This window comes from Balaenoptera physalus (genome assembly GCF_965194825.1).
Source record: "Balaenoptera physalus genome assembly, chromosome: 8".
NCBI lineage: Eukaryota > Metazoa > Chordata > Mammalia > Artiodactyla > Balaenopteridae > Balaenoptera > Balaenoptera physalus.
In genome coordinates this window covers 19,150,006-19,171,596 of record NC_138887.1, presented here as the reverse complement: position 1 = coordinate 19,171,596, position 21,591 = coordinate 19,150,006, and the positions used below count along the sequence as shown (strand labels likewise).

General features: G+C 36.0%; 1 long non-coding RNA gene across 1 annotated transcript in view; it reads left to right on the top strand.

The window, feature by feature from the left end:
* Positions 1 to 21,591, top strand: part of LOC309666314 — a 1,163,838-nt gene that overhangs the window by 290,553 nt on the left and 851,694 nt on the right. The window lies entirely within an intron of this gene.

Here is a 21,591-nt window from a genome sequence, read left to right as displayed (position 1 = left end):
TCTAAATTTCAGTTATAGGTTGGTGAAAATTCTATTTCATAGATTTCCTCCACCCCCTACTGGGTCCTTAACCTATTAAAAACTTGAAATACAATAATATACTGTAGTGAAAATGAATAAAAGGAGAGATACTTATTTCAACATGAATGAATCTCATAAATATAATGTCTAATTTAAAAAGTAGCTGGAGAAAATATATACTATTGTACCACTTATGTAAAGCTTAGTTACCTGCTAAATAACACTATTTGTTGTTTGGGCATTCATACATATATGGTAAAGTATGAAGGAATGCATGGGAATGACAACAAATTCAGAATAGTAATTACCTCTAGGAGGGAAAGAGAGGGATTTGTCCAGGGAGGGAAAAAGGGGGCTTCAACTTGCAATGATATATTTCTTAGGGTGACAGGTACATAGGTGCTGGTTATATCATTTTATATGTTTATGTTTCCAATGTATTTCCATTTGTATGAAATATTTCATAATCAATTTTTAAAAGAATGAATTAACTTTTAAAAACATGTAATTGAAGAAAAATTAAAGCCTTTACTTAAATATCAATTATAATATTCAAAATATTAATGCCCCACATATGACTAAAATACCTTGCTATACTCAAAATTGTGAAATTCAAAAATGGAAAGTGAAAATATAGTATCTTTTTTTTCACCTATCATTCCCAGTTAAGAATTTGTTTAATTTTTGAAACTAGCTTCAAAATGCTTTTAGTGATGTTTAATATTCTTTCTCTTTATATACTCTATTATTTGAGCTCCTAGGACTTTCCCAAGACATCTTTTCCAGATAACATTTGAATTTCATTACACTATTATTTGTTGATTAGAGCTGATAGAACCTTTTGATTGTAAGCAATGGAGACCCCAACTCAAATTTGTTTACTCCAAAAAAAGCTATTATTGGTTGAGAAAACGGAAACATCCAAAGGAAGTTCCGGCTCTGCGCACATTTTAAGTAATGCTACCAGGACTCCGCTCACCCTCTGTCTCTCAGCTCTGTTCTTTCCTGAGGAGGTATCACTCTCAGGCAGACCCTCTCAACATGGTAGCCCTTGGCACGTTCAGACATACTTTATCATTACAGGATTGCGTCTCATGGATTGGCTTAGGGTTGTGTGCCAGTCCCTGAACAGTCACTGTGATGGAAATATTGATGGTCCCTGTCAGCAGAGTGGGTAGAGTCAGGCCCGCCAAACCACACACACTATGAGAGAGAAAGGGGTGGGTCCCCAAAAGAAAATGTACCAAAAGAAGGGAAAGTGAAAGCTAAGCAGAACAAACAACAAATGCCCGCTGCATCAACTGAAATGCCTTCCATTGTCTGGCAGTGGAGGTTCATTCTGGTGTCACGTATTTCTCTAGTAACTACAGCATGTCTGACAATATGTCTGAATGGATTCTTCTGCTTAATGATAAGTGCCGATCAGTCCTGGTTTTCAGAAGCAGCATTCGTGGTAAGGTAAATTTTAACTTGATCAAGAAAAATCTGGACAATTGTGAAATAGAGGCCAGGAGTCTCATGTTCCATAAAATTTAATAATAATAACAGTGTTTTCTATATATCAATATAGAAAACCTTGACACACCTAGGCTTGTAATCTATAAGCCGTGTTTTCTGAGCACATGACCTTGTTGGCAACTTTCACCACACACAAAAAATTATCTTAGAATTCAACAGCTATTAGCAGTGCTCGTAATGTAAGTTTTCTCTAACAGAGAGGATACAATTATAGATAATATCTACCCAATTTCTTTTCACAGTATTCAAGGGAATTTTCTAAGGAGATTCTCTACTTATAAATATTCCTCCCAAGGAAATAGGTAGACAGAATTTTGCTTTCCAGGGGTTAAACTGAGGGAGATTAATAAATACAGATTCATTAAATATTGTTCACCTACTGTATGCCAAGTAACATGGTAAGTCCTGGGGATATAAGAGTGAAAAAAGACAGTCTAAGCTCTCAAGGAGTTTGTTGTTTAATGGAGGAAACATACAGGCAAGTAATTAAAATATAGTGTGATAAATAGTTTGATAAAATGAATAATTTTCATTGTGGTTTTTAGAATTGAGGTTCAGCAAGAAAAATAATGGAAAAGGATCACAGAGGTGTTGGGAATGCTTCAGTGGGGAATAAATGTCTTAGGGGAGACTTGGGCTAAGTCTTAAGGACAAGTAGGAATTATCCAAGTCCAAGCAGTGGGAGTGGAAAGGGCAACACAAGCAGAGTAAACAGAAATGAGCAAATAAGTAAAGATGTAGGCACTTCCTGGTAGGCCTTGAGAAGTGTACCTACTAAAACGTATCTGTCAAGTACCCACTGAGATTTTATTTATGTAATTGCAATTAATTATGTCTTTAAAACATTTTTAATAGGTTAATATTCCTGGGGGTGGTTATGGAAGAGATATTAGTCATCTGCATCTTAGTGTCAATTAGTTTAATCAGTTTGCTGCCCTAACACTTGGTCTCTATCAGGGGTCAGCAAACTTTAGTGTAAAGGGCCAGATGGTAAATATTTTTGGCTTTTCAAGCTATACAGTTTCTTTTGCAACTACTCAGCAATATAGTCATATTGTGAGAGCAGCCATACGCAATACGCGACCAATGGACACGGCTTTGTTCCAATAGAACTTGATTAACCAAGACCAGCGACTTGTGGTAACAGAGCTGCGAGTTAAACCAAGGGCTTAGGATTCCAAAAATAGTGCCCTTCCTAGCCATGCTGACCCCAACAACAAACTTTGAACTTTGAATATCTGCCTGAACAGACAGCCCTTCCCCCTCTCTTAGTTTTCTCTCAAAGAGCCACCACTCAGAAGCTGTATAAGAAATTCTATCTCAGTTTGGAAGATGGTGCTGAAGAGAGACAGGAAACGCCGCCCATCCCTCCTTGATTCATTCCCCACCTTGGAGAGGAGGAGGTAGGAATCCTATACAACTAAGTGGCTTCTCTTGTTCCAGGGGTACACCTCCCTTTCAAGTTTATACTGTAAAGTATCAGAGGTCCTCCCCGCCGGCCTGGCCTATGCATGGCACACAGATGTGCACAGAAGTAATTTTGGCTTTGTGCAGATTACAGTGAACATTCCATTCCAATTCTGAATTTATCTCCCTCTCCTAGCACCCTCCCCCCAAATATACTAAATCATAGTTCGGGTTTAAGCCTAAACATAAAAGCCTATTTAACATATTACATAGCTGAAATACAGTACTATTCCACTGCTAAAGTTCTGTTAAGTCTCATGGTCTTGGACCAGGAAACTCACTCTGAAAAGAATAAAAATATTGAAGGACTAGGAATGCCAAGCCTTTTGGTAGGGGAAAAAAAAGAATAAAACTAGCTACCTTTAATAATTTATTTCTCTAATGCTTTATCCTCATTTGAATTTGAGAAAATCTTACAGGATTCGAGGGGACTTGTTCATGCCAAACAATTTATGAATTCCTTTTTTGTGCACTTCACATGTCAGAGAAACACACACAATAATGCCACCATTACTTGCCAAGTACATGAACTTTGATCTCAAATGGGTCACGGGTCAGTTTCAAACAAAGCACTAAATGTGAAATGATAAGCAACTTCCATGCCTATGATATTACGAGATTTTATTTTTCACACAGTGGACACAATGGCATATTTTTGTCTTTATTTTTCAGTTAATGACTATAATGCGGATATTGCTCAAAGCCAGGGAAGGTCTAACAATTTTGTTGGAGACAAACTTCTCAGCATTATACAATCCAGTCTAATATATCTTATTTCCTAATAGTTCAATGGACATTTCATTGTTCATTGATATTAGAGGATTTAATGAGAGAAAGGCCATTGACAAACTTGCCTTATAATTGAAAATCGTAACATTTTAAGGGTTATAAAACTGGTCACTATTAAAACACGGCTTGACAAAGTTGCTGTTGAAGCTGAAGACACTAATGTGAAAAGTAATAATTTTTAAAGCCTTACCTTGGCCAAATTCTCTATCATTTATATACTTCATACAGGAAGTGTTAAATATCACACATTTTACATTAAAATTTGAGGCAAGGTATTTATAACAAGACCAATGCTGTAGCTTCAGTATTAAGATAAGTAAATGAATCTGGACCCAAAACTAAAGGTGCTCAAATCCAGCTAATTGTGTAAATAATTGAATTGTCCAAATGGTGTGACCATAGCGTTAGATTTGGGGATCATAACCAATTATCTCTAACAAAACCCGCAGTCCTTTTGCATGAACTTCTAGCCTTGTGGTTCTGATTATTCTAGAGGACTTGCGAGGTTTTTTGTTTGTTTGTTTGTTTGTTTGTTTTTATGAGAACCCACAAACAGAAATCCAATAATATACTTCTTACCCAATTTAATAAGCCTACTAACTGTAAGTTATATGCTCATTTAAAAGAAATGGTAGTTATGATTATTTTTTAAATATTATTTTAGCACTTTATGAATTATATATATGATAGTTTGGCCAAATTGAAGGCTTTAAAATCATTAGCATTATTATTATTTTGCACTGGCGTGGGAAGCATGAGCAGCAAATGCGTGCAACCATGCCTTAATGGTGATGGGTTTTGTAACTCTTAAAGTTAGATTTCTCAATTTTAAGACAGATTTCGTTAATGGCTTTGCTCATATTAAATTCTTTAATAAGAATTTTAATGACATTGTTAATAAGAGATTCTTAACAAGACACTGTTCCTCCTTTCTGGAAGAACTCCTAGTTGGTTCACCAAACTACTGCCTGCAAGGTGGGTTTACAAGTTTTTAAATTCAGTTGTAAATATTTATTCTACATAGTCTATATCTGCAGTGTTTTTGAAATACTGATGATGAGAAAAATCTCCTTCCACTTTATAAGAGTTTAGAACTTAAGGTACACACAATAATCACAATAATGTAAACCACTAAGCTGCTCGTTTTTTTTCAGTAAAGGTAGAATTAAAGTCAAAGGTATTCAACAACTTATAACTGTTTTTTCTGTGCAGTATGATTAATTTTACATCTTTGGGGTGTCACAGGCTGAGAGCGCTGGCAAAAGACTACATTTATGCTCTTATAATGTGTAGTTCTCAGGTATTATGCTGAAATACTCCCAGAGTTATCCATGTTTTAGATCGACCATAATGTGTTATATACAATATAAGGGTTGATTTCCTAACTCTCGTTTACTTTCATGAAAATATAGTCTAGCCGCCCTGCTTTATTTTGCAGAAGCTCCTCCCCGGGTGAGAATTGGTTCTTCCAAGAGTCATTTAGAGTGGCTGAGAGAGGATTTCCTCCAAGAATGAGCAGTTCAGAGGTTCCGCATGAGGTGAGGTCAGAAGGCCCAGGGAGCAGACGTCCCACGGAGGACACCACATGCCCCTCTGTTTAAGAGATCCACATTCTCTGACCTGTTTGGACAAGGTGATCCATGCACAGGGTGACACAGGCTGGTGAGTTATTGGGATCAAGCAGCTTTGCTTGCTGATACTAAAGCCCTAAACTTTGTGTGTCAACAAGCAGCACTTTCTGGGAACTCAGTGATGGGCTTCCCCACAGCTCTTCTTCCTGCCTCTGTTAATCATTGAACTCTCTTTTTCTGAATTTCAGAATGAGCCATGGTTTTAACTCTAGGGTGGCCTGATAAAGGTCATCAATGGCCTGCCCTGGGATTTCCAGGTCAAAGGAAAAGAAACAAAGAGGGGAAAATGACAACAATTGCCAACTTAAGAGAGGTCTGTGACAAGTGTTATTGTTTGAAAAATAATGTTGACCTCAAAATGACCTTCAGTACAACTGTGCTCCCTGCTCATAGATAAACGGAGCCTAGACTAAACTATAACATCTAAAGGTAGGATGGAGCTTCTTTTATCCACCACATTTGAGTTTTGCTAATATTTGATGTACATGACTGGTCTCGTTCGGGACAACTATTGTCCTGATCTCTATATAAAGCAACTGGTTCACTGAGATTTAAAGTGAGCATGTGTGACAGATTCTCTAAGAGAGGAAATCACATGTAAATCCTCAAAGACTTTGAAGGTCCTGGCTTAGTGACTGTACCTCCCAGTATTTACTACTGATAAAACTGGGCATGATTTTATTTTCTTGGAGGCATTTCTTTTGTTATAGTCATCTTAGGCATCTGATGGTCAGTATTCTTTGGAGAGCTTGAAGCCAAAATGATGTGGGTTTTTTTTTTTTGGTTTTTTTTCCCCATAGCCAAATTAGATACAAACAAGGAAATCTGAAGTTAGGGAAGGAGAAAATCACATTTCAAAGATTCAATAATCAGAATAATTTTCCTAATTATCCTGGCAGATGAAATTTTAAGACCTCATATGAGAGCAGAATATGTTAAAACAACATGTGTTTTTTATGGTCAAATATACTGTTTGACCTAATTACTAAATTTAAATATATATTTATATATAAGCTGAAGTTCAGAGATGGAGAAAGCCCTGAGGTCACATCTTACCATGTACCAGGCAAACGCTATACGATCACCCAAATTCCAATGAGCTGTCCATTGCTGCTGAATTGTATTTTCTAAGTTGCTTATTATTGAATGTTAAATTATTAAACAAAGGTCAGGGAAATAAAAACACAATAAGTGTTCAGTAGATGACTTAGCAATCCAACAGCATAGTTTTACTAACATTGGTACTATAGTATCAGGCCATAAATTTTATATTTTCATAACATTCTATGATTGAGAAAACGTTTGCACACACAAGCACTCATTTTATTTAGTCCTCAAACTGAACCCATGAGGTTGGTATTACCATTCCATTCTCTAGATGGAGATGACGAGGCTCGGTGAGTTTAAGAGTACTCAACAGAGATTCACTCATTCCAACAATTATTGGTTGACTGCCTACAATGTGCCAAGCATAGCTAGTAAATTAACTTGGACCTAAATCTAATAACTAAATCTACTGTCAGAAACATGGTTTCAGTATCTTCCTCAACATGAAAAAGCAGGCAGCAGCTTCCAAACTATTCGAGTTGCCATCTCAGCACTGTGCCAATCTACTACTTACAATCTGATAGCTAGAAAGCAGTGGCTTTATCTCATGCCTAAAGTACTAATTATGGACAAAAATTGTGAGATTGAGATGAGAACCACCTACCCCCTTCCCACTACAGGCCTTTCTCTGGAGTTACTCTCCTCTCTGCCTGTGTGCCTGTGTGCCTGTGTCCTACTTTTTCCACTTCAATTAACTCTTCTTTGAAAAGCAATCTGAAAAAAGAGTAGATTCTTTAAGAAAAAAAGAAAAAGATAAACCCAATTTTTAAAAAATACTGAAAGCAAAATATACATGCTTTAAAAAGAGAGATTTAAGCACTGATATGGAAGGATTATGGAAACTGTGGGGGAAATCTGTGTAACCCTATGGAAATAAAATTGAAAATCGAGGGGGGGATGTGGTAATTTTCCAGCAGGATATAAATAACCAAAGTTAGCTTAAAAAAAGAATGAAAAACTAAACAGAGCAATAATCATAAAAAATAGCTAAAAATATATCTTTAAGAAAAACTACAGACCCAGGTAGTTATACAGATATATTTAGTCTTAAAAAACTAATGATTCATGTCACTTAATGTACTTTAGCTCATAGAAAAATGCATTAATCTCCATTTTATGCAGATAGCAATGCCTTATTAACAAAACCCAGTGGATAGTACAAACCAGAAACTTATAAATCAGTTTTGCTTATGAACATAGATAAAAACTCTAAGTAAAATATTATTAATCTAATCTAGCATTAAATGAAAAGAGCAACAATTTGAGTTTATTCTAGGCATGCAAGGATAGTTCAATATTTTTTCAAGATAATTCAGTATAAAAATGAATATTTTTATGAATGTAACAATAGTATACTAAAATGAGATTTATCAAAATTTACCATCCATTCCTAATTTTTAAAACCTCCAAATAAAAAATAAGTAGCAGGAAATATGATAGAGACTGACACAAACCAAAAGCCAACATCAAACTAAACAGTAAAATGCTAAAGCCATTTCTATTAAAATCAGGGACAGTGCATAATGTCCACATCGACATAATTAAACATCATTTTAGAGCTAATGTATTAGATAAGAAAACAATAATTCATATAAATATTGGAAAATTTAAAAATTATTCTTTTTTGAAGGATGTGGTTATAGACATAGAAACTCCAAGAAACCAGTTTAGTAAGTTAATAGTATAAAAAAAGAATGGATTTGAGGTAATATACAAAAGCACTTAGTTTCTCTTTATACTGGCAATAACCAATAGAATAACATAGCATAAAATAACAGATACAGACATCATTTATGAGATCATTAATTATGACAAAATATACATGAAGAAAAATATAAAATTGTACTAAAGAACATAAATCAAGACCTGAACAAACTGAATGATATACCCTGATCCTGAATGAGGAGTTTTAACATCATAAAATCTTATATTTCCAAAATTAATATGTAAATTTAATTCAATTCAAATATAGATATTTTAGAGCTGAGTAACATTTTAAAGGTCAATTGAAAGCATCCAAGAATAGCCAAGAAGACTCTGAAAAAGAGAATTGTGATATGGGACTTGCCTTGTCAGATATTAAATGTAATATAATGCTTCTGTAATAAAATAGCAAGTAAAAGAAAAACCACAAAGTATAGATAAATGATAAATGACAAAAGTAGCATTCCATTCATAAGAGAAAGTAGAGCTTATTTAATATATATAGTGCAAATATAGTAGGCTAGTTGTCTAGGAAAAAAATTCAAACTTATTTCCCTATCTCATTCTATATACAGAAATAAAATATTATTTATTTATTTATCACTAATTATTAAAGAAATGCAAATCAAAACTACAATGAGGTATCACTTCACACTGGTCAGAATGGCCATGATCAAAAAGTCTACAAATAATAAATGCTGGAGAGGGCGTGGAGAAAAGGAACCCTCCTACACTGTTGATGTCAATGTATATGGTGCAGCCACTATGGAAAAGAGTATGGAGGTTCCTTAAAAAACTAAAAATACAGCTACTATACAATCCAGCAATCCCACTTTTGGGCAGATATCTGGAGAAAACCATAATTCGAAAAGATACATGCACCCCTATGTTCACTGCAGCACTATTTCAATAGCCAAGACATGGAAGCAACCTAAATGTCCATGAATAGACGAATGGATAAAGAAAATGTGGTATATTTATATAATGGAATATTACTCAGCCATAAAAAAGTATGAAATAATGCCATTTGCAGCAACATGGATGGACCTAGAGATGATCATACTAAATGAAGTAAGTCAGACAGAGACAAATATCATGTGATATCACTTATATGTGGAATCTAAAAAAAAAAGAGATACAAATGAACTTATATACAAAACAGAAATATAGCCACAGACATAGAAAACAAACTTATGGTTACCAAAGGTGGGGGGGGGTGAGGGATAAACTAGGAGTTTGGGATTAACATATATATACTACTATATATAAAATAGCTAACCAATGAGGACCTACTGTAGAGCACAGGAAACTATACTCAATATTTTGTAATAACCTATAAGGGAAAAGGATCTGAAAAAAAAAAAGATATATATGTATGTATAATTGAATCACTTTGCTGTACACCTGAAACTAACACAACATGGTAAATCAATTATAATCAATAAAAATTTAAAAAGAAAAAAAAAACCCATGAGAATGTAAAAGTACTCTATAAAAATACTTATTACAACATCATAGTTGCAATTAGTTATGGTATATCCATTCTAAGTAATTTTGCGTAGCTGTTTAAAGAAAAAAGTAAGATTTATATTTGTTATTTTTTAGGGATGTCCAAGTAATGTTATGTGAGAAGACAATTGCCAAATAATATAAAGAGTATCTTCTTATTTTTAAAAATCAGACATTATAAGGTATTTGCTTTATCTGGGCATTGAGAAAGGCTGTTAATATGTTTCCCTGGGAGTGAAATAAAGGAGGTGGGTATAAAGGAAAACACTATTATCTTTTAAATATATGAATTGTCCCACTTGAAAAAATTTAATTGGAAACTAAATACATACGCAAAGAAAATTTCTGGAAGACACCCAAAAGTGAAATTTGAGTATGCATAAGGGAAAGAAACTTTTCTGTTTGTACCCTTTTGTACTGTTTGAATTTGTTTTTTGAACAAAGAGCATGTATTCATTTTTAAAAATCTGATAAACTAATTCCAGTGATTGAAAGTAGCTTAATGTAACCCTTAAAGGAATATTTAAATTTTAATGGATGACTCAGAACTTTTTATCTAGGAAGGATAAGTCTATTTCAAATAGATCACCAGGGCCAATAGGAGAAGAACTCATCAAAACATACCATACAGACCCATTAACTTGGTCTACCTACTCACAACTCCTTTCAAGTGTTCTTGAACTTAAAAGCTTTGCTGTCAGGATTCCAAGGAAGCTGGGAGGGGAACATTTAGTATTAGAATAATAATGCATGAAATGTGGAGAAAAGAGGTTGGTAAGCATATTACATACAACCATTAACACTATTCATATCACCCCACCACGTCATTTTTGTACCAGGCCGGTTCACAGATTGGAAAGAACCAGAAATCCTTAAGTATCAAAATTATTTTTTGTTTACATGTCTCAAGGAAACCTAAAGCTGGTGATTGCATTTTACAAGAACACTGTGAAAAGCCATCTGTAGCTAACTTTATGTGACCAGCAGGAGGTAGATGTTGATCACATAAAGAATAGATGGCAATACTGAGAGAATAAATAATCTGCTGTTATTCCTGGGTAAGTCTAACAGGCAGAAATTACAATAACTAATAAAAGAAAAAATCAATTACTTTTATAAGTCATGCTATAATATCTGAACTGGTTGGATGTGGGGAAGCACAAAGAAACACTTAAAAGTTATTTATTACTTGTAAGTCCTCAAGTTCAATTTTCCTCTTTACATTGTCTTAATAAATTACACATCAAATAAATACCACTGAAGAAAAAAATAAGTAAAATGAGAGTTGAATGTCAGGTTGAGTAGAGAATTTTAACTGGAGAATAATGGTCCTTGTGATATGGATGACGTTTTTAAGTAAAGTTATCACTTCCTTTCTCTCTCTCATCTCAGCCCCCAACACAAAGTGATAATTGCTTTAAGAGCAAAATACTTCTTGATACACTGATAGGTATTTTTTTCCCAAGGACTATAAGTAGCAAATTTCAACACCTGATGAATTGCTATTTCACATCTCACTTAAAAAATACAAATAGGCAGCTAAAAATCTCTTACAGGATATTCATTTATCTCAGTTCAAAATGTTTGAGGTTGAAATCTGGCCCAGAAAATGGAGCAGAAAGATCAGGAAAGGGAAATTACATAACTGTCATCACAAATAATACTCTGTTCTTCTGGAACTGAATCATAGCATTTTCACCATGAATACCTATATTTCCTTCTCAGGAGAAATAATCATCAAAAATTTAGAAATCTAAATAAAATAGAGACAAACATTGCACTCCTAAATGTAATCATTGTGAAAGAGTTAAAAATATGAAAAAAAATACGCTACATAAGTTTTTTTTACAGAAATGGAATAAACACTCGCAACATTCATACAACAGACAGAAGATAATTGTGGTCAATTATATTATACTCCTACTCCTGAGAAAATATCTCACACTCCAGGAAATGAGTTCTGTGATCCTTCCTGTATGTGGTAATATGTCCCAGTGAGCCTTATTGTCTATTAAATGCCCTACTTTCACACAGTCTAAAAGTGAATATGCATTTTTATTGATTTTTATGTACCACACTTTCAGTTCCAAACAGACTTAAGATAGTTTTAAAAGACACATAAAGTGCAACAAGGCCTCATAAATTAAAAGTCTGAGCAAAGAAGAAAGGAAAATATGGATGGGAGCATGAATGGAACCAGAAATAAGGCCAAAGAAAACATGTTATAATAACATCACTCTTGCTACTCATGGGCCACAGATTTGGTGCTAAACTCTCTAGCAGTGACTGAGAAAAGGAAGACATCAAACTCTAGCATATTCTTATAAAAGGGAAAAGTCCTAATGAACCTTCAGCATTGGCTTAAATTATTTTATTTGTAAAAGTAGTAAAAATACATTAACAGTTAGAGTAGATCTAACTCAGAGTGCTGACTATAATTTCAGGTACAATTCTGAATTCATTATATATATTAAATCATTTAATTCTCATAAAATCTAGTAAAGTAAATAATACTATTACCCCTTTTTTATAGATCAGGAAACCGAGGAACAAAGAAGTTTTTTAATCTTGCCCAAGATCATGTACCTAGTAAGGGATAAAGTGAGATGTTATTAAATGTGTACTTAAGGTAAAAATGCTATGGGCTTATAGTTTTTATATCTTCATCCATATGAAACAAATTTGATTAAATATAAACAAAACTACAAAAATAAGCCAGCTGACAACTTCAATTTTATATGATAAATGTTCTTTGAAACTGAATCCTGCTTGTAATAGTAATATGGAACTGAGTGCTAAGATGAAAGTTCATTTAGGTTGGCATGCTACAAGTTGATGACTCAATTCTCCCTCCATTTTTCTCTAATTAGACTACTGAGAAACCTAGTTCATATGGCCTGCTGCGATACTGTTTGTCCTTCCTTTGGTGAGAAGACATCCTCAATGTATCAAGCACACCAGTGTTCTTTTAACATTCCTGGCAACAATTCAAGAACTACCACTCGGGGCTTCTCCGGTGGCTCAGTGGTTAAGAATCCGCCTGCCAACACAGGAGACACGGGTTCAAGCCCTGGTCTGGGAGGATCCCACATGCCGCAGAGCAAGTAAGCCCGTGCGCCACAACTACGGAGCCTGTGCTCTAGAGCCCATGAGCCACAACTACTGAGCCCGTGTGCCACAACTACTGAAGCCCACGCACCTAGAGCCTGTGCTCTGCAACAAGAGAAGCCACCGCAATGAGAAGCCCGCACACCACAACAAAGAGTAGGCCCCGCTCACCTCAACTAGAGAAAGCCTGAGTGCAGCAACAAAGACCCAATGCAGCCAAAAATAAAAATAAATAAAAAAAAAAAAAAAAAAAAAAAGAACTACCACTTGGCATCAACTCTATTGGGGGCAGTTTTCACTTATAAGATACAAATGATCCAAAATATGCTTATATTAATTTGTTTTCTAGAATGTCATTTAAACAAAAACACAAAATTTAAGTATTCTTGTAAATAACTCTCAAGTTCCCTCTTTTGGGAAACACCGTTTTTTTTTTTGTTTTTTTTTTTTGTTTTTTTTTTTTGGGGGAAGACTCTCATGCATTTTTTTTTTTTTTAACATCTTTATTGAAGTATAATTGCCTTACAATGGTGTGTTAGCTGGAAACACCGTTTTTGTAGAAACATATTTGACCATGTTCTTAATTTTAAAAATAAACAAATTGCTCATGTATTACTAATTTTCATAGTAGACAGTTATTTCTCGTGGGAGGGACAATATAAAGAGGGCAGTATGGAATTAAAATAATAATGCTTTTGGCACTCTACAAAAAGAAGATAAGGATCTTGAAGTTAGAGTGATGACATCACACTAATGGGAAGCTCAATAAAAATAACCATGATGCTCTGGTTTGATTTGAGGATATATTTTTAAATAGAGGGAAGCCAGCTTTGGGGAAAGAAGTTTATGGCAATGAACTCAGAGATGTCAAATACCTGAATTCAGCAATCATATGTTGCTGGTTGAATACAGACCCATAGGCTGTATTTAAGAAGCTCTTGTATAGAAAGCTAAAAAGGCCAATAAGAAATTGAACCTGGGCTTCCCTGGTGGCGCAGTGGTTGAGAATCTGCCTGTCAATGCAGGCGACAAGGGTTCGAGCCCTGGTCTGGGAAGATCCCACATGCCGCGGAGCAACTAGGCCCGTGAGCCACAGCTGCTGAGCCTGCGCGCCTGGAGCCTGTGCTCCGCAACAGGAGAGGCCGCGATAGTGAGAGGCCCGCGCACCGCGATGAAGAGTGGCCCCCGCTTGCCACAACTAGAGAAAGCCCTCGCACAGAGATGAAGACCCAACACAGCCATAAATAAATAAACTAATTAATTAAAAAAAAGAAAAAAAGAAAAAAAAAAGAAATTGAACCTGAAGAGGCACAATCTATCTCTATTCACAGATGGGCTGAGAGAATATTCTTTGGAACTGTGCCATCCAAGAATGTGTATTTATATAATGTCCTTAAGCTTGGAGATCAACAAAACCTTAAAGATTGATTATTATTTCATTTGTTTCCATTTCCAGTACTGTTAACAGTTAGGATACTTTCAAACAGACTTAAACAATTATAAAATGTATTATCTCACATAATAAGAAGTCCAGTGTAGGTAGAGCTTGAGGGTTAGCTGATTTAGAAGCTGAAAGAAGTCTGGGCCCCATATTCTTTCCATGTTAGTGCTTTGCCTTCCACAGTGTGGACTTCTTACAACAGGTTTCCCCAGGGATCAGAGCATGGGCGCCAGTAGTAATAAGGGTACATGATTCCTCATTCATATCCAGCAGAGAGCAAATGAGAGTTTCTCCCTCAATTATGCAATAAGAGTACTTCCTTTCAGTCTGACTTGGCCCAACATAGGTCCCATTACCAAAAGAATGCCACGAGCTGATTGCTTAAGCCAGGTTACTTAACCAATTCAGGTAAGAGACATTAGATCACCACAATTGCTTTACACTAGTTAAAGCCCAGCTAGGGACCGGGCTGGGTCACATTCCCTTAAGTCACATGAGTTGCATTTTGTGGATGCCTGCATAAAATCAGAGTTCCACTGTGAAGGGGGAAGTGGGAACACAAAGCTGGGTAGACAACTAATCTGCTAGCAATAAAACCTTTTCCTAAGAATGTCAAGGCAAAACATTTAGTATGGTGCCCTGATATACCTTGGATAGACTATTGGGGGCAGTAGTGGCTCAGTTCTCAATGGATTTCTACCATGCTGTAGTGAGGGACACTTCTCCTGGAGAGCTGTTTTTCTTTAAGAGTCAAATATCATTTGCTATCAGTAAATCATAACCGGTGTTTTCATCAGTGAAAATCACAGCTGCTCGGAGTTGAATGCATAGGAATAATGACTTGTTCCTTTTATCAGTATCGCATTACACGGCCTCTCTGCACCTCTGACTTCACTCGCAGAAAACTGTTAGTAAGAACAGTTTATGCATTTGATTAACATATTTTTCCTACCAACCATTTGCCTGCTATGTGGTATAGAATGAGTGGACAGGCAAAAGATACTTCTATGTAAGTATTCTATACAAAGCAGCATGATTAACATTAAACTCAAATGTTAAAAATGTTACACAGATAAGCTAACAAACACATCAACTTCTGATTTAATCAGGAAGACCTCTTGGATGAGTTGGACTCTGAGCTGGAGATGAATGAAGGGCAAGATAGAGGGGGAAGGTTTTCCCGATAAGCAGGCTACAGCGGACAAAGAAAGAATGCTGAGCAGGGTGGTGACTATTTGGGAAGATAGTAGTGGATGGGAGGAAAAAAGAAAGGACTATGGGACTAGTTCACTGATAACTCGCCTCAGATTCTGAATTACTGGGTAATGAGAAACCTAATGGAGGACACAGAAATAAAACTAATATTTGTTCGTTGTCTAAAATGTGCCAGACACTGTGTTGGGTGCTTAATATATTTGTTTGTTTAATCCTCACAAGAACCTAGCAAAGTTTTATAGTTATCATCTTCTTTCTATGGGTGAGAAAACTGAGGATCAAAGATGTTAAGTAAATTAAGATCACACAGCTAGTAATTGGCAGAAGAATTTTAGTCAAATCTGTTTACTCCAAATCCTGTGCCTTCCCACTGCCTAATGTTGTCTCTGAATCTTAGCATTCAGAATTGACCACAGGCTCTTAGAGGAAGACGTGGGAGAGGGTACCCCAATAATCTAAAAGAGGAGCATGGTAGCTAGCAGACAGGGTGTGAATGAAATTCTTGATTATGTAGATTTAGATGAAATAATGTACAGGTTACTCACACAAATCTGTGAGGCATAGGATTCTAAAGTAACTCCAGGTTCTATGCTTGTTTAGTTGGTCAAATGATTCTGCTTCCAACCAAAATATAGAAGACAAAATGTCAGGAGTTGATTGTCACTGCTATCAAGGATAGCGATTGGGCCAAGTAACATTTGAAGGATATTGTTATGTAGCCCCATGGGTTATATTGCACAGACCTCTCTCCCTTAGGGACACAGCTAAATTCAAATTTTCTTAACATGTACTTAGTACCCAACCCACTTGAAATTTGTTCTAATCTGGAAAAGAATTGAGTTGAATTTCCCTTTTTCTTTTATACATTAATGGTATAAGAAAGATATTTAAAAATCTAAATTATCTTAGTCTAACGTTTAGAGTCTAAACAAACCGAGTATTGTTTAAGGTCAACTGACAAAGAAAACAAACTAGAGGGTGAATATTCACATTACAGTGTAGTACTCCATGAATTAGCAAGTTCTCCTTCTCAACTTTAAATGCACAGTCAACTCACATTTTAAACTCATATCCTCTTTTGATTGCATATGTTACAACTGAGGTTGGTTTACAGGTTTGTTTTTCTCAATAGGGAATTTCATGGCAGAGGTTCTGTTATTTGCCTTTCAAGAAAACTTCTTTAGTCATTTAATTTAAGATGTGCATGGTAAGTGCTTGTTGAATGACAGCATGTTTGTTAAATGCAAATTTAACATTTTAAATTAGTACTATTGGAAAGGAAAGAGCTCCTGGCTCCTCTGCTTTTTTGCTACATGACTCCAAACAAGTACTTTAACACTCTGAGCGTTATCAATGATGCCTCCTGAACAGCACTGCTGTGAAGACAAACATAGTGATGAATGAAAAAACATCTTATAAATATTATTTATTTTATTAAATAAATTAAGTTACAACTGTGCAAATATATTAGACACCGTGCTGTTCCACACCTTAGCCATGTCAATGAGTCAAACCTTGATAATTTACTCTGAAGATCTGAGAGTAAGTAAAAAACATGTTCTGTAGTCCAATTGTGCTATAAATTCAGACTGGCAACCCTCAGAAGATTCCTTCTTTCCACTGTAATGAAGTTTAATAATAATAAAAAATGAAAAAAGATCCGAGAAACTAATACATGCTTTCTAGAATATCAGAGTTGTTTTTCCCCCTTTCCCTTATCTGTTGACATTCCCTTGAGCAAAGAAGCTGACTATTTTTTTTAGATTTCTGCAGTACATCCACTCTGTACAACTCAAGTCAATGATCATGTAACTCCCAAATGAGTAAGTTTTGGACTAAAAACCAATGTCAGTGTTAAAAGTATAAGATATAAAAAAAGATCCCATTGGGGGAAGAATGGGCGGACACAAAGAAAAAGAATAATGGGGGTAGCTAAAAACTATTGCTTCAGTCTCAGCTTGGAGGTTGGGAAAGTAGGAGGAAATAGAAAAACTCAGAACGGCCATAATTCTAGAGCATCCAGCAACAGTTCCTACGATGGATTCTAAAAATGTGATCCCCTCAGATGCACATCCTCCTACAATCCTCCATTCTTCTCAGATCCAATGCAAGAAAGTATGTTGTTCACATTGTCTGCAAGAGCTACTTACTTTGGTGCTGGGGAGCCAAAAATAAATGTAGAATTAGTCAAAGGTCCACATTGTTTGCATGCAGGTCCAGGCCATACTACAAAATCCCTACCCGTGATCTTGCCCTGAATCCTGACCAATGGACACAGAAAAATATAAAATAAAGGGGGGGATTGTGTATCAGAAACCTTTGGCTGCCATGGTCCTGAGATTGGCAGCTTTTCTACCATTCACAAATGAAGTGGGCAACAAATTCAACTAGACATTAAAACAATCAAGTTTAATTCAGAGAAATTTTTAATAAAATCTGGGGATTTTATTAAATATTAAAATGGTTCTCTGAAGATTTGTTATTGGGCTTTAAAGACTTGACTGAGGGGCTCCCTCCCACTCTCTACCCCCGCCCTGAGGGTGTTTATTCTGCTCTCAGTTCTTTGGGTAAGGAAATACAATAGACCAGCTGTTCAGAGCTCAAGTGGGGAGTCATACCATCATAGGACTGAATCCTATGTACCTACTTACTAGCTGGTGGTGTTCAGGAAGTTACTTCACCTCTCCATGCCTCAGTTTCCTCATGTATAAATAGACATAATAATAGTTCCTGCCTCACAGAATTGTTGGGAGTGTTGCTGAGCTCTGTGAACCATTAATATTAAACACATTCCACGTCAACAGAGTAGGAAATCAAGGGGCTACAAGTTTCGGAAAATATACCTTGCCTTGAAATCACGCACCAGCGTGTGGAGCACAAAGGAAAGATGTTTGGTGAGTCTCTATCAGGAGTTACTGGGTGGCTTAGATCTGGTATGGGAAGGAAACAGAAGTGACAGCCCCTCCATTTCCTGAAAAGGGCAGAGAGGACATAGGCTGCCCATATCTGCACCTCCTTGAAAGGATATTTGTCTGAACAACAGATTGTTTAAAGTTTTTGCTTTTAACTTTTAAAGCTTTTGAAGGACTGCTTCCAAGTGTGCTTTACAAACTCTGGGCCAGCCCTTGCCTTCAGGGGGTTTGAGGGAATGGAGCTTTGGACTTTGGGGCTTAGCAGAACATTAAAGGGACTGTACGTCTCTTTTCTTATGCAGCCCCCAGGCAGGGAGGATCATCTCTCATTTTAAAAAACCTTTCATTTTTCAGGGCCCCTTGGCACCTCAGATTCATTTTACATCTGAGTTTTATAGCTGTTACTTATTTATTTGTTTGGTAGTCTACATTTATCTTTTTTATGTTTTTGTTTTGCTCTCTCTTTTCAGGTGTTGGTTTTTGGGAATGCACTTTGGGTTAAGGAGCCAGCTAATACACACTAACGACAAGAATGTCCACTGTGAGCTTTTTAAATTGACGGATAATAGATCAGCAGACTACATTTAACAGTCTTTTAAAAGACTACTTTAAAAATTATTTTTCAAAGTCAAGGATACTGTACTTTAGTCATTTATTTTAACACATGTAATTTAAGAAATGCCAACATGTGGGTTGTTTTTAAATCCTTTTATCTGAGGCTCTGTAAATAAGCTTTTATTATGGTGTGCCCATGTGTCCAACTTACTATGTCAAAAACAGAGGTTCCAAGAAGCTAACAGAATTACCCAAGGTCATTTAATAAGTTGTAGCCAATCCAGACGTGGAGTCCAAAACCTTTGACCAGTGCAGGGTCCTGTGTGTGCAACAGAATGACTGAAAATATTTTCGGACATGGAAATTTTCCCATTCCCATACTGCAAGAGTCCATTTCAGGAATCTGGGAAAGAGCTCAAGGAATATCCATTGTTATACGTATTATTTTTAATAATCCTAAGGCTGGTCATTCACAGACCACACTTCAAAACCTGTATCTTTAAATCTAGTTCAAATCTCTAAGACAGTGAGTCTCAAAGTTTGATGTCAGGAACAACTTAAACTTTTTAAAAATATTGAGACTCCCCCAAAGCTTTTGTTTTTGTAGGTCAAATCTATCAACATGTATTGTACTAGAAATTTGAATGGAGATGTTTAAAAAATATTTACATATAAATTCATTTAAAAATAATAATTCCATTACATGTTAACAAACACATTGGTTATGAAAAATAACTATATTTTCCAAAATAAAATAAAAATTAGTGGGAAGAGTGGCATAGTTTTACATTTTTGCAAATCTTTAAGACTGGCTTAGAAAGAAAGCAGCTGGATTCTCCTATCAGCTTGTCCATTCATTCTGCTGCCATATGTTGCTTTGGGTTGAAGTATATGAAGAAAATCTGGCCTCATACAGATACTTAGATAGAAAAGGATAGACTAGTTTAGTAACCTTTATATATAATTGTGGATATTCTTCTTTGATACTATAGCAAAACTCAACAGGTGGAAGTTTCTTAAGGGTTGGTTGCAATGTGGAATCTGAAACCCTATCGGTGAACTTTTCATACTCTCTCACATTAAAATCCACTGGTCTCACTTGTATTTTGAATATCCTTCTACCTATTCTGGATTTTATAACATTATATATTATTTGGAAAATAACATTTGGAAAAAATTGTTTCACAGAGTTATGCAGATCTTCCAAATTTTGACATATTTTACTACACATATTTTTTAAAAATCATATTCATTAATATCACCACCAATATTGTCAGAAAAGTCATTAAGTATTGAGAAGCTGTCAAGCTTACAGTGGCAGATATGAATGTTCCAGAATCCTAATTTTCATTTGGAAACTAGAATTTTATCATTGGCAATAGATATCTAAAGTTAGAACCTAGAACCAAGGTTTACTTGGTTCATTTTTGCAAAGTCTAAAAAGCCATATTTTACATGCCAGTTGTTCTTTCACATTAAAATAGTGTTCCATGAAAAAAAGTGGCTAGTTCAGCTCACAAATCAAACGATTGCACTATTGCTTTACCTTGAGACAATCGTTGGACTTTGGTGCTTTATGAGCACTTTCTGTTTTGTCACACAAGTTAAAAAGGCATGTTCTCAAAGATCGAGATAGCATACAATTAATGATTTTTATTGCTTCATCAGGGATGTTCTTAACTGAGACTAGTTTGTTTGTTCATTTGTTTAACTGCAAGTGCATAATGGTGAAGGATGAGTACTCGTGCAGTTTGGTACCATTGCCTTGGTTTAGGCTCAGGTACTAGCAGCTTGCTTTTGCATTATCAAAGCAAATATCAACATTGCAAAAAAAGGCAAAGACCATCCTAGTATTTTTTTGAAACTAGTTTTGACCTTGCAGATCTCTGAAAAGGTCTTGAGGACTCCAGGGTCTGTGGATCACACTTTGAGAACCATTGCTCTAAAAAAAACAGTTTGGGGGCTTCCCTGGTGGTGCAGTGGTTAAGAACCCACCTGCCAATGCAGGGGACTCGGGTTCGAGCCCTGGTCCGAAACGATCCCACATGCCGCGGAGCAACTAAGCCCATGCGCCACAGCTACTGAGCCTGTGCTCTAGAGCCCGTGAGCCACAACTACTGAGCCCGCGTGCTGCAACTACTGAAGCCCACGTGCCTAGAGCCTGTGCTCTGCAACAAGAGAAGCCACCACAACGAGAAGCCCGTGCACCACAAGGAAGAGTAGCCCCCACTCGACGCAACTAAAGAAAGCCCACATGCAGCAACAAAGACCTAATGCAGCCAAAAATTAATTAATTAATTAATTAAAAACAAAAACAAAAACAGTTTGTGGGACTTCCCTGGTGGTGCAGTGGTTAAGACGCTGAGCTCCCAATGCAGGGGGCCCGGGTTTGATCCCTGGTCGGGGAACTAGATCCCACATGCATGCTGCAATTGAGTTCGCATGCCTCAACTAAGGAGCCCGCCTGCCTCAATTAAGGCCTGGCACAACCAAATAAATAAATACTTTAAAAAAAAAACAGCTTGCTATTATTTTATATATAATCCAGCCTGGAAAATAAAAACACAAATTTAGCAGCCTGTTCTTATTTTTATTGGCTCATCTTCCCCCGAAG